The 14,923-nt window shown below is 37.0% G+C and overlaps 1 protein-coding gene across 3 annotated transcripts in view; it reads left to right on the top strand.

The window, feature by feature from the left end:
- Il1rapl1 (interleukin 1 receptor accessory protein like 1) overlaps positions 1 to 14,923 on the top strand; it is a 1,320,182-nt gene that overhangs the window by 715,215 nt on the left and 590,044 nt on the right. The window contains exon 1 of one of the 3 annotated variants that reach the window (XM_029473016.1): positions 871 to 889. The exons of the other annotated variants lie outside the window; for them this stretch is intronic. The gene's annotated coding sequence lies outside the window, so the exon portion shown is untranslated. Of the gene's footprint in view, positions 1 to 870; positions 890 to 14,923 lie in introns of those variants that run through there. 3 annotated transcript variants of the gene reach the window in all.

Here is a 14,923-nt window from a genome sequence, read left to right as displayed (position 1 = left end):
ATATATATATATATATATATATATATATATATATATATCAAGTATTTAGAAATAAGGGAGAGCCGGGCAGTGATGTCACAGGCCTTTAATCACAGCACTTTGGAGGCAGAGGAAGGCAGATTTCTGAGTTTGAGGCCAACCTGAAAAAAATGGGAGTTCCAGGACAGCCAGGGCTATACAGAGAAACTATGTCTCAAAAAATCAAAAACAATAAAAAAATAAAAATAAAAAAGGGAGAAAGTTGTCTTAAATATAAAGTGTTTTTAACATCTGAGTTCCATATAGGTTTTCAAAATAAAGGATAAGATTTCCTTAAGATTCTCAAAAACAATGTATTTACTTATGTTCTGAACTAATGTGATTTGTAACACACATACACACACACATATGAATGAAAATGTACTTACTTTCTTCTAAACATTCATACCTCTCTTCTTTTCCCTAATTTTGGACCAATATATATGCAATGAAAGCTGACTATTTTTACTTCAATTCCCTAATGCACAGAGACTTTTAAGAAGTGTTTGGTTGACTAGCCTATAAGAAGTACATCAGAAATTTAAAATAAAATTAATATTATAGGAACTTTTTATTGATTTATGATTTTATATAATGTCTTGAATCAAGTTCATTATCTTATTCTCTCTTATCTCCTCAAGTCATTCTCCAACCTCTGACAATTTTTTCTTACCACCTTGACCCTCCACCCCCAACTGTGTCCACTTAGCAGTGCCTATATGGTCAAAAGAGTAGAACCATCCACTGGAATATGAGGAGCCTTTCTGAGATCACATCTCTGGAGAAAACTAACTCTTCTCTCACAAAACATCAACTAACAATAGCTTTTCAACTAGAGGTGGAACTTCCTGACTGACCTTCCCTGTCCATGGTGAGATTTTTTCTGGCTTGATCTTGATCATAAAAACTGTTAGTTTATATGTTCAACTGCCCAGTTGTGTCAAGAAAAAAAAAACTGTTCTTACTATAGTCATTCACTCCCTATATCTCTTACTCTACGTTTTCTTCCTTTACTGTAATAATCCCTGGGACCCTGGAGGGGATCATATGATATATAGCACTAAGAAAGCTAACCAATAAGGATGAAACTTAGGGTATCATATGGTATTTAGGACTGAGCACTCAGCTATCTCTTATTCTCTGCATGCTTACTAGTTATGGATCTCTGATTTAATTCTTATGTACCATTAATAGAAGCTTTTCTGATTAATATTGAGAGCTGCATTAATCTATGAGTGCAATGATAAGTCTTCAGGAGGCAATGTACTCCTGTGACACTTAGCAAGATGATAGCAGTAGGTTCTGCTCTAAGGCATATGTACTCTCTGACCCTTGCTTACTCCCTTAACATTCATGCTACTATTGCATCAGTAGGCATACCATATCAGGTTGGTTATTATTATAGTTCTCAGGGTTCACATCTAATAAAAACTAATGATGATTATTTTTATTCCCCAATAGCATGCATAGGAATTTGGGGCACTATGTAAAGCTAGCCAGTAAAGATGTATTTTTTCCTTCCCTTTCCTCCCTCCAAAGTCTCCTATATACCAGTCCTCACTGTCTTTCAAATTCATGAAATCTTTTTACATTACTTGTTGTTACATTAGCCCTACATCCACAGCATTCTTATTTCTATAAATATACCTGCTCAGTCTGTGTAATGTTATTTGTATTTAATTTTTAGGGCTAACCATTTCGTATTGGACAACCAATTAGTGTTCTCTTCCTTAGGGATGACAATTTGGCACTTCAGTAGCCCACAACTTCAAAGTAACTGATCTATGCCACTCGGCTTTCTTTTTATTATCCTATGACAAGTGTTGCCATTGTTGTCCCAATTGTATGGTATCATAAAAAAAAAAAATCTGGCCGGGCAGTGGTGGTGCATATCTTTAATCCCAGCACTTGGGAGGCAGAGGCAGGCAGATTTCTGAGTTCAAGGCCAGCCTGGTCTACATAGTGAGTTCCAGGTCAGCCAAAACTATACAGAGAAACCATGCCTCAAGAAATAAACAAAAATGTTTTGTATATGCTTATATATTAGGAAACTGGTGTAGTTTTACAACATAACTTTTTCAATCCTTTAGTGTGCAACAGCCTTCCCCATGTTTCCTTCTCATCCCTGCCCTCCCACCTTCCTCTTTACTTAAGTGGATTTAAGCTCCCACTCTCTGAGCTTAAATCAATAATGACATAGAGTCCTGTAGGATAGCACTATATATTTTATTGGGTAACCATGCTATATGTTCACTTTAGAGAGAGGGTCTTAGAAAAGGAATCTATATCAATTATACAAAGATATTTGCTGGCAAGTAGAAAAGACAACTTAGTCCATGATTTAAAACACATATAGGAGAAATCAACTTTAAATATGTATTGATAAGTAATGTTTTCTGATGCTCTAACTTAACTGTCCAGATAATCTTTCCTGTTAGAAAATTTCATTCTTATAAACATACAAGAAGTCCTTTGTCTGAGTTAGGGTTACCATAACCAAGGCAACTCTTACAAGGACAGCGTTTAATAAGGGCTGGCTTACAGGTTCAGAGGTTCAGACTATTATCATCAAGTTGGGAACATGGCAGAATCCAGGCAGCCATGATGTAGGAGAAGCTGAGAGTTCTACATCTTCATCTGAAGGTTGCTAGCAGAATACTGACTTCCAGGCAGCTAGGGCTAGGGTGTTAAAGCCCACACCCATAGTGACACACCTACTTCAACAAGGCCACACCTCATAATAGTGCCACTCCCTAGCCCAAGCATATACAAACCATCACACCCTTTAATTTTCCAATTACTTAGTGAAGTAAAATAAACTATATAGTGATTTTCTACAATTAAACAAAATGCAGATTGGTGGAGCCCAGTCCCAATGAATATATAGATAATACAACTGTTATGCCTAGGTGCAGATAGATTAAAAAACCAGGTGAGCAGGGTATTTTTTTTTATTTCCTACAAATTTCAGAATCTACACCACAGACTGCCTACACATGACTTGAACAAGAACAACAATACACATGCTAAAATGGATGGAGCTAGAGGTAAGAAGTGGGCAGAAGAAGCCCACGAGGCCTCTGTTCTCTGTAAAGAACTAGAACTCTAGGCCATTATGGAATACTGAGAACAGGACAAATTGTCATCCCTAAGGAAGAGAACACTAATTGGTTGTCCAATACGAAATGGTTAGCCCTAAAAATTAAATACAAATAACATTACACAGACTGAGCAGGTATATTTATAGAAATAAGAATGCTGTGGATGTAGGGCTAATGTAACAACAAGTAATGTAAAAAGATTTCAAGAATTTGAAAGACAGTGAGGACAGGTATATAGGAGACTTTGGAGGGAGGAAAGGGAAGGAAAAAATACTAGACTTGTATTATATTCTCAAAAATCATAATAAAAATAACAGGATCTGTGTTTACTTTATTGGTTCCCTTTCATATAGTTATTACTCTTAGTCTTTCATAGTAGGACATATATTTCTTATTCATAATAGAGTCTTTTTTTTTTCGAGACAGGGTTTCTCTGTATAGCCCTGGCTGTCCTGGAACTCACTTTGTAGACCAGGCAGGCCTCGAACTCAGAAATCCACCTGCCTCTGCCTCCCGAGTGCTGGGACTAAAGGCGTGCGCCACCACGCCCGGCTCCATAATAGAGTCTTTGACACAGGAAGTTACTCTACATGCTATGATCAAGAAACATATTCACCAAGCCAGATGCAAACCCTTGGATTGCAATGGTATCCTGCTTGCAGAATATGCTAGGATAATGATCACAAGAAGCTTGTGGCAAATCACCAACCAATATCTGATTTGAAATAAGATCCACTCTACTATGTGAAACCCAGACCTGACACTGCTTTTCTGACAAAAGGTTGGGTCTGTATTCCAGCCAGATCATACTGTAATTAATCCACAGCATGTCTGCATTCTAGCTGTATTACATAGACCTAGAAAGTCATTGAATGTGATCCCTTGACAGAGAAGCCATGTTGCTCAATTAAAATTCCTCTCCATTGGAACACTTAACACTAAAAGGAGATGCCTCTATCAAATCCTCTTTAAGGCTCTGGATACCCTTCTGAAGAGGAGGCAGAGTATCAGAACCAGTGGTATTAAAATACACCAGGAAAACAAGGCCCTCTAAATCAAAGTGATCAAAGCTCATATGAAATCAGAGACTAGAGAAGCAAGAACAAGACATCCATGAGCCTGTCCAAGCTCCTCTGAGTATATAGTATGGTTTCTAGTTTAGTTCCCAGTTTAGTGCTTTTGTTTTATTACCTTTATTTTTTGCAGTCCAATCATTACCTCCCTCCAGGTCTGCCTTCCCACAGTTCCTCATCCCATTCCTCCTCCCCCATCTCCAAGAGGATGTCCTTCTCATTCCCACTCCCTGAGGCTTCAAGTTGCTCAAGGGTTAGGTGCCTCTCCTCCCACTGAGGCCAGACCACGAAATCCTCTGCTGTATAGTATCAAGGCCTCAAACCAGCTCTTGTACATTACCTGGTTGGTGGTTCAGTGCCTGAGAGATCTCAGAGGTCAGGGTTAGTTGAAACTGCTGGTCTTCCTATGGGGTTGTTCTCCTCCTCAGCTTCTTCCAGCCTTTCCCTAATTCAACCTCAACTTTAGTTTAATGGATCTGTGTAAGTATCTGCTTCTGTCTCAGTCAGCTGGTTGTTGGGCCTCTCAGAGGACAGTCATACTTAGATCCTATCTATAAGCACACCATGGCATCAGTAATATTGTCAGACCTTGGAGCCTCCCTCTTGAGATGTATCCTAAGTTGGGCTGGTAACTGGACCCCAGTCTCTTCTCTATTTTTGTCTTTGCAGTTCTTTTAGATGGGAAGAATTCTTGGTCAGAGTTTTTGACTGTAAGATGGCCATGCCATCCCTCCACTTGATGCCCTGTCTTTCTACTGGAAGTGTACTCTGCAAGTTCCCTCTCCCCACTGTAAGGCATTTCATCTAAGACATCTTCTTTTGAGTCCTGAGAGTCTCTTACCTCCTAGCTCTCTGGTACTTTCTATAGCGTCCCCCCACCTCTCATCCCCCAAGGTTATATATTTCTACTCATTATTCTGGCCCCCAGGGCTTCTCTCCTGACCCTCCTTCATGACCATCTTCCCTTTTTCTCCTCCTGCTCCCCTCTCCCACCCAGGTCCCTCCCTCCCTCTGCCTCCTGTTATAGTTTTCTTCTCCCTCCCAAGTGGGATTAAAGTATCCTCATTGTGGCCTTTTGGCTTATTAACCTTCTAGAGTTCTGTGGATTGTATCCTAGGTATTCTGGACTTTTTTTTGTTGTTGTTTTTTGTTTTTGCTAATATGCACTTATTAGTGAGTATATATCATGCATGTACTTTTGGGTCCGAGTTACCTTACTCAGGATGATAATTTCTAGTTCCACCAATATGCCTGCAAAAATCATGTCCTTGTTCTTAATAGCTGAATAGTATTCCATTGTGTAAATGAATCACATTTTCTGTATCTATTCTTCTGTTGTGGGACATCTGAGTTGTTTCCAGCTTCTGGCACAGATAAGGCCACTATGAATATAGTAGAGTATGTGTCCCTGTGGTATGATGATGGGGCATTTTGGGTGGGGGTATATGCTCAACAGTTGTATAGCTGGGTCTTCGGGCAAGAATGTAGAGAAAGAGGAACACTCCTCGCTTGCTGGTGGGATTGCAAACTGGTACAACTACTCTGGAAATCAATCTGGAGTTTCCTCAGTTTAATGTTTTTATGTTTACAAGAAAGTTAGATTCTGCCGCCTCCTGGGCTCTTTTTCATTTTTGTTTGTTTGTCTTAGGATTGGTTTTTATCTTATTGTGTTTTATTTTGTTTTATTTTCTTATAACTCCTTAGAAGCCTGTTTGTTTCCTAATGAGAGACAGAAAGTGAGTGAGTCTGTATACAAAGGGATATGGGGAGGAACTTAGAGGAGCAGAGGGAGGGAAAATCATAGTCAGGATATATTTATGACGAAAAAAACTATTTTCACTAAAAAGAAAAAAAGTTAAGAAAATCATGATTATGATCTTGATTTTTCATTATCCTATCACATAATGGGTGTTTAATTGTTATTAATTTATGACATTACATTTCAACGTATTGTTGCTGCAACAGGAGTGGAGACAGAGGAATCAGCAAGGGCCTAGTAAGAGATCCTGCCTCAAAAATAAAGTGGAAAGCTCCTGAGTAATGACAACTTTAATTGATTTCTACCACCAATGTCCCCCCATACATACACACACATATATCTATGAATATGCATGTGTGTACATACACAAAAAATTTGAAATAACAGAGTAAGTTAGTATTTTCCCTCCTCCAGCTACCTGTAAAATTAATGTGAATTTTGCATAGTTTTGAAGTGATTAGGCATGAATATATTCTCCAGTCCTTAGCTAAGAACCAATAAGAACTCAACCAACTGAAAGAAATTAACTGTGTAAAAATGTAAAACAGCTTATCACAAAGAAGTGTTTAAAGGATAGTTGTGGAAAATATTAAGCGCCTCTCCCCCCACCCCTTGGAGGTCCTGAGGACTGGACCACCAATCAAAGAGTATACATGGAGGGACCCATGTAGCAGAGGATGGTCTTGTTGGCATCAGTAGGAGGAGAGAGAGGCCATTGGGCCTGAGGGGTTTGAAGCCCCAATATAGGGGAATGCCAGGGTGGGAAGACAGGAATGTATGGGTAGGTAGAGGAGCACCCTCATAGAGGCAGGGGCAGGGGGATGGGTTTTCAAAAGGGGAGACCTGGAAAGGGGAAAATATTAGAAATGTAAATAAAAAATATCCAATAAAAAAAGGAAAAAAATGAAATTCACACTAAGCCAGCTGGCCCTGGTGAGCTGACTGGCCAGGCACTGGCAGGCATGGCCAGCCTATTCTCATCTCATGGAGGCTCTCTGATTCATGCTTCAAAATCTCTTCACTCAGCTCACCAAGTTCCCAATGATGGGTCACTACCATGCCAACCCCACACTTCAAAATGCCCATGGCTTTTTGGGGTGTACTTTTTGCAAACCCACACTTTGCCACCATACCTTTCTCTCTGGAGCTCAGTTGAGCCACCTCATGAATCAAAACACCACACAAGCTTAGTTCAGAATCAATGATTACTCAATTGCTGGGTGCAACAACTACACCCCAGAGCTCCCAGGGACTAAATCACCAACCAAAAAAAAAAAAAAATACACAAGGAGGGAGGCAAGGCTTCAGCCGCATATGTAGCAGAGGATGGCCTTGTCTGACATCAATGGGAGGAGAGGCCCTTGGTTTTCTGAAGACTTGATGCCCCATTGTAAGGGAATGCCAAGACAGGGAAGCTGGAGTGGGTGGGTTAGTGAGCAGGGGTTGGGGGATGGGACAGGGGGTTTTTGGAGGGGAAATGAAGAAAGGGGATAAAATTTGAAATGTAAATAAAGAAATTATCTAATAAAAAAGAAAAAAAAAGTTCAATATTATGTTGCATGGTAAATAACTAAGATGATTATGATAATCAAATTGTAAGTCTTGGTAAGTATTTTTAATTTTAAATTAGTTATAACATGTAATTTAAAAAGTAGTTTCACAAGCTTTGTATACCCTCTTGCAGTTTCAAAAATGTGATCATCTTGTATAAACAATATAATATTACAACCACAGGAAAAAAAACTAAAATCCTAATTTTATAAACCATATTAAGTCCAAAATTTGCCATCTAAACTGAAGACCACTTGTAGCTACATCTTGTCCTCCTGTTGAACCAGTCCAAGAGCCTATTTCTCTCTCCTGCCTCTTCTCTTCCTCCTTCCAACCCGGAAATCCCTCCTACTCACCCAGTGATTGGTTTCTTTATTCATTAGAAGGGTCACATGAAGTCCTGAGTAAGTGATTCATTACTGTCCCAGGCAGCCCCTCTCAGAAGCTGAATTAGCATCAAAGTACAAACTGTACCTGGGCTATCCATGACAGATGCCTACCATTACAAAACAGCTATTTAAAAAAGCTATCACAGGTATGACCATAGACAAATGTAATCCAGGCAGTTCCTTAATGGAGGTTGCCTCTACCCTGAAGATCCTGTTTGTGTTAATCTATAAAGCTAACTATGACAATGGCCATTCTAAGTCATGAGTATTGACTATCAAAATGATAGCATCCAAAACCCTGATTCTAACTGTTAATATAGTCACACAATTTGAAGCAAGACATACATAGGGATATTCTGGGGAAATTAATTTCTAGACATCCATTGCAGTGAGAGTACATATATCATTTATAGTTCACATTTTGAAACAGTCTCATCTATATTGTGCTATAGTGCAGCAATTATTTTTTGTTCTCCTTTTGTGTGGTTGCTGTTCTTTTGTTTGAATCTTGATTTCTTTACCTACAAAGAACACATTGAATCAATTCCAAACAGGCTCATAGAAATTCCCTTTTCCTGTAGGGGGTGATGAGTGAGAACCCACAATTATTTTATAAGGAGACAGAAACATCTGCATAAAATATTCCCTCTTTAGCTTCTTTTTATAATTTATTTATTTTTAACTTCATGTGCATTGGTGTTCTGCCTGAATGTATATCTGTAAGGTGTTGGAACTGGAACTCCCTCAAACTGGAGTTACAGACAGTCCTGAGCCATGCACGATATGGCTGCCAAGAATTAAACCCAGGTCCTCTAGAAGAACAGCTGGTACCCTTAAGTGCTGAGCCTTCTCTTCTGCCCACTTCTTCACTTTCTCAAATCACTTAATGTCTGAAAGTCTGCAATGAATTCAAGGAGATAGACACTATGACTTTTTATTTTGATTGCCATCTTGACATCATCTATAGGATGGAGGAGATAAATTTCAGGCATGCTTATGAGAGATTACCTACATTAGGGAAACTGGGGTTAATAACTTACCTTAAAGGTAGGTAGCACCATTGTTTAGCATGCAGCTTTTGACTGCTTCAAAAGGAAAAAGCTACTAAGCTTAAGGATTTATTTGCCTCTGCTTCCTGACTCTGGATACAATGTCATCAGCCTCTAATCTTTTTCCACTACACCTTTCCTACCATGATGTCTTGTACTCTTGAACTGAATGTGTACATAAGCCCTTGATTCTTGATATTGCTTTTGTCAAAGTGTTTTATTACAGCAATAATAAAAGCAACTAACACAGATGCTTACTCTTCTCTTTGAATACTTCATTTAAGTGTTTGTAACTTACACTTTTTTCTCACTTCAGTTCTAATGTGGTTCCAGAATCTTTCCTTCCTGATTATTCCATGGTTCTCTCATCTCTAAAATCTTGGGATTTCCATCACAACTTAACTTCCACCTTTTTTCAGCTTTATTCAGTAGCATTTATTCTTCATGAATGCAGATCCTCAACACTCAGCCAAGGATCGCCTAGCCTCAGAAGCTCTCTGAATCTGTGGGACAAGAGTCTGTGAGCACTCTTAGATCTTTAATGACTATATGGTTCCATGTGAATGATCCAAAGCTGTAACCATCTTTGTATGATAACCATGGTGAAGCATATTCTTAGGCAGTTCCCTTCCAAATATTGGGAATCCCTTTGTCATTCTGAGTTTAGTCTCTCTATTTTCAAATGAACTTGCATTTTTACCATGATTGGCTTCTTACCTTCAGAGAAACAATCTTGTAGTCACAATGTAAAGCAGTATATTTTTCTTTAAAACTTGCAACCTCTATTCCAATATACATTTTAGTTGTAACTTTGAGCTTGTTGAAAATATTTTCTCCCAAGAAACTGCACACTTTTCACATCCTTTTGCCCCACTTATTATTCATTTTCACTGTAGATGTGGTAAAAGTGGCAAGTATTAACTGTGCTACTGACTGAATGGTAGTTTACCTTGAAAATTATTTTCCACTAAGCAAATCATTTCATAGGTACAGTATTCAGCTTCACTAAAGTTAGAAGACATAGGCAGAATACAGCCTCATTGGTTTTACCAAAATATCACCCAAATACCTTCTAGCCCTGTTCAGATAGTCATTATTTCTCTCTAATAACATACTAGCTGGGCCTTCATGGCCTACATTTTTCTTATCATTGCTTTCTTAAATCCTATAAGAATGGCCCATTAACCTCTGCTTACAGCATCTCTGGGCTTGTCCAGGTCAAAGCTATTCCACATTTCCTGTTGCAATCTAGTTATGGAGACTTAAGAACCACATAGTCAAATTGATCACACTAACAACCTCAGTACATGGTATATTTTTTTTCTATATCAGTTCCATTTCTTCTTGCTGAAAGAAAATACCTGACATAAGCTTCTGAGAGATGGCTGAACACAGGATGATTTGCCAAAAGACAAAAGTTTGATCCTAGAACCCATATAACACCTCACAATTATCTCTACCTGTAATTCCAGGGACTTTGACACTCTTTTCTGGCCTTCTAAGGCACCAGAGACACAAGTGGCATATAGACATACATGCAGGAAAAAATACAAATAAAAGCAAAATCTCTTAAGAAAATAGTTGTTTCCTAAAAACCAGGAGATATCTATTAAAATGTTATACAAAAGTATATTAACATTGATTCATATATATTTAAAGGTATATGAACTTGTACTATGTAGTACTATGTGTAATAGTGTGGTGATTTGAATAAGAATGTCTCCTTAATGTAGGCTCACACATTTGTATGTTTGGTTCCCAGCTGTGGATTATTTGGAAAGTATTGGGAGGTCCATGACCTTGTTGGAACAAGTATGAAACTGGACTTAGGCTTTGAGGTTTTAAATGGCCAAGCCAGGCTCAGTCAGTCTGTCTTTCTTTCTCTTGTTCTGCCCCTGTCCTCTCTGTCTCACCATCTCTCTGCCTTTTCTGTCTTTCTGTTCCACTCTCTCTGTCCCTGTCCCTGTCTCTTTCTCTCTGTGTCTCTGTTTCTCTACACACATATTCTCTCTCTCTCTCTCTCTCTCTCTCTCTCTCTCTCTCTCTCTCTCTCTCTCTCTCTCCAGATCAGAATGTCAATGTCTAAGCTACTTTTCTAGCACTATACCTGCCTGAGAGCAGTCATTCTATATGCCATGATGACCATGAGCTAACCTTCTGAAACTGTAAGCAAACCCACATTTATGTGCTTTCTTGGATAAAAGTTGAGTTTGCCATGCTTTCTCTTCACAATAGGACAAGTAACTAAGACATATACCGACAGGTGTTTTACATCATTAGGAAAATACTTCTAATTATAGCTCTAATTCTTATTTTGACTTTCATTATAAATTTCTCATATGCACATATGCATACTCATATTCTACATCGTGAGGTTTTATGAATAGCTTTGTGATTTTTAAAATATATACAGAATAACATTAATGTTTTTAAATATAAGATGTAGATTTAAAAAATCATGTTCTCCTCTTATTGACAAAGATTATTGACATTACATTTACAAGAAACAGATTAAAAAGACTGCAAGACACATTTATTTAATCAAAAATTAACACAATATATACTTATGAAATGAAGACAAAAAATCCCTAGGAATAATGAAATTTTTGTATTTTGGTTCACTAAAGAATAAAAGGACATATATCAAAGTGATTTTGAGATGTGTTTTAGTTTGTATGATACACTATAAAGGGAAAGGGAGAGACAGGAGTAAAGACAGTAGAAGATCAAAGTCCTCCTTGCTCTAAAGACCTTCATGTATCCTTCAGCTGTAAGTACTTAGCATGCCAAGCCACCATGTGTGGGGTTTCATGTTCTAAATCCTTACACTAAAACACACATTTAAAAATTATAAAATGGGTTTCAATGATTACCACCGAAAAGATAATAAAAGAGGAGCTGTAGAAATGCTTCAGTAATTAAGAGCATGTGCTGCTCTTGCAGAGGGTCAAGCTTCAGTACTTGCACACATGTTGGCAGTCCACTAGTGGCTACATTTCTAGTTTCAAGAGATATCATGCTCATTTCTGAGCTCCATGAGCACTGGATTTATATGTATAACCTCCACATGAATGCACACATACATAAAATTTAAAAATAAATAGAAAAGAAAATAAAAGAAATATGTTTACATTTATGAAATATATGTACCAATATCAACATGTATTTAATATTAATATATGCCTGTACTAGATTCAACTTCATATTTATTCATTTTGTGTGTGTCCTTACATATGGTGCACGAGCATGCATAATATGGTATACATGTGGAGTACAACTTGTGGAAATCTGCTTTCTCCCTCCACCCTGTAGGACCTGGGGATTAAATACTGGTTATCAGATTTGGCCATGAGCACCTATACCCATTGAGTCATCTTGCCATCCCATATTAATATAGATTAGTAAGATAAAAGTTCAATTAAATTTGTACTATTTTATCTTAAAATATTACCTAAGTTATAAAAGAATAGGTATTTGTAAGACTACTTTCTAATCCAAAGGGACAAAATGATTAGTATTCCTAACTTTAAATGAAAGTCAAAAGCAATAAAGGATTATATATGTCTAAAACGGTTATAATTCACTACTCTTGAGCTGATGGTAATTATCTGTGTGACCTTGCAAAAGTAATTTAACTTCAATTAACTTCCATATATTCCTCTACAAAATGAGAGTATTGATAATCAGATATGAGTCATAGGATTTTTTCTGGATTAAATAAACTGTTATACACAAAGGCATAAGCATAAACAGCACCCAAATAACTCACTATGTCTAATTATTATAATTGTTATTAATTATATTAACATTTTAATATTGTTGTTGATCTATCTGTTCCTCTAGGCTAAGCATCTTAAGAACAGAGGTATCACAGCTTGGTAAAAAAAAATTGTTTTAACAGTAAACAGGTTCCATATCTCTAGATGCTTGAATAAATGACCTATTATCAGTTGAATGAATAAACTCTTGGCTGAACTAACAATAAAATGAATGAAAGTCATATGAATTTATTTTTACATAATTTTCACCTTTATCTTGTTGTAAGAACATCACTCATGGATACTCTCAAGCAAGCACAATCACATATATAGAACTTTAGACACAAAAATCTGTCATTCATAATGAAATTAAACATATTAAGTTACAAAATTAAGGTTTTTACATTTGTAAGAGGATTTTAGTGATAACACTATAACTTTGGTTTATTAGATTAGTAAATATTTGCTCTTAATTGACTAAGAGTAAAGCTCTTCTTTTTTTTTTCTAAATGTCGATTTTTTTTTTAACTCACATAGTCTGCATTACCATCCTCTGAGGGTCAAGTAACAGATATGTAGTTCAAGATAGACCAAGAGATGTATTGACTAAGTATCAAAGTCTTTGTTGGGTAGGATTGTCACTGTCCTCAGTTACAGTTAAATCTAGATGCTCATTGATGCCTGTTTCTCACTCCCATTTTCTGTCTTTCCTCCTTTTCTTCTCCTTTGTCCTGTAGTGTTGTGAGTTCATTCCTGTTCCTGTCTTGGTCTTTCCACTTCTCTGTACTATTCATTTTTATGTATCCTTGTAATGACTTATTTCTTTAAAAAATTCTGCCTTTCTGGTTATTAAAGTAGTTATAAAGCATTTTCAGGCTTCTTTTACCTTTGGTGCCTGTCACTTCAGAAGCACTTACTTGTTATTTACTTAGTCTTTCATCACATGACTTGGTCACATACTGATGTTTATGGCCAAGGATATGAAATATTCTAAATTTTTGCATGATTTTATGTCTTTTTGTTTTTATATGATGGGTAGCCTGGCATACTAGTGTTAACATTTAGTTTTTAAGCACCCTGTTAACCCTTTCCCCTCTCTTCTTTCCAAAGTTCCTCCTCAAAATATTACCTGTATGGTGAGAGATCTATACTTAAGCAATATAATATTGTTTAAATATAATATTGCTTAATATTGGAAAAAGCTTAAAACTGAAGAGCTCAGTTGTACATCATGTGGTTTCCATGTTGGTTATGTAGTTGGTATTTCAGAAGTAGTCAGTGAGAAAGATAAAAAATCTAATCTTTTTAAAAATATTGATATAGTAATGCATATTTACCATTTAACATGGGTCCAATTAAAGTTAAGGATATTTCCTGACCAATAAATTGATCAATCTTTTCAATTAATCCTAGATGAATGTCATCTTCTTTAACGTTGCTATTACAATGGATGATTTGTTGCCAATCTTATTGATTACAAAAGAAATATTTTGTTCAACTAACAATGAAACAGGTGATAAAATTATATATGAAATATGTATTAAAACTTGCTGCCATATAACATAAGATTGGTATCAGCATATCAGTCCAGACTCCATCTAAATATAAATGGCTACTATTCTAAGAAATAAACCAATGTCCAAGGAAACTCTAAGACTTGAGTAAATGAATAAGTATTTTATATCAATTCCTGAAATTCACTTACAAGAGTTTTAAACCTGATAATGTGTAGAGTATATAATTTGATTCTTTAATTAAAATTCTAACCAATAAAAAGAAAGATATTAATGCATAAAATTTAGGAAATGCATAAAAACATTTTTAAAGTACCTAAACTATTTTTTATTAGGTATTTATTTCATTTAGATTTACAATGCTATCCCAAAAGTCCCCCACATCCTCCCCCACCCACTCCCCCAAACACCCACTCCCACTTCTTGGCCCTGGCGTTCCCCTGTACTGAGGCATATAAAGTTTGCATGACCAATGGGCCTCTCTTTCCACTGATGGCCAAATAGGCCATCTTCTGATATTTATGCAGGTAGAGACACAAGCTCCAGGGGGTACTGGTTAGTTCATATTGTAGTTTCAACTATAGGGTTGCAGATCCCTTTAGCTCCTTGGGTACTATCTCTAGCTCCTCCATTGGGGGCCCTGTGATCCATCCAATAGCTGAATGTGAGCATCCACTTCTGTGTTTGCTAGGCCCCGGCATAGTCTCACAA

The sequence above is a fragment of the Mus caroli genome, chromosome X (assembly GCF_900094665.2).
Source record: "Mus caroli chromosome X, CAROLI_EIJ_v1.1, whole genome shotgun sequence".
Taxonomy (NCBI): domain Eukaryota; kingdom Metazoa; phylum Chordata; class Mammalia; order Rodentia; family Muridae; genus Mus; species Mus caroli.
The sequence above is the reverse complement of the archived record's forward strand: the minus strand, read 5'-3'. Positions and strand labels throughout refer to the sequence as shown.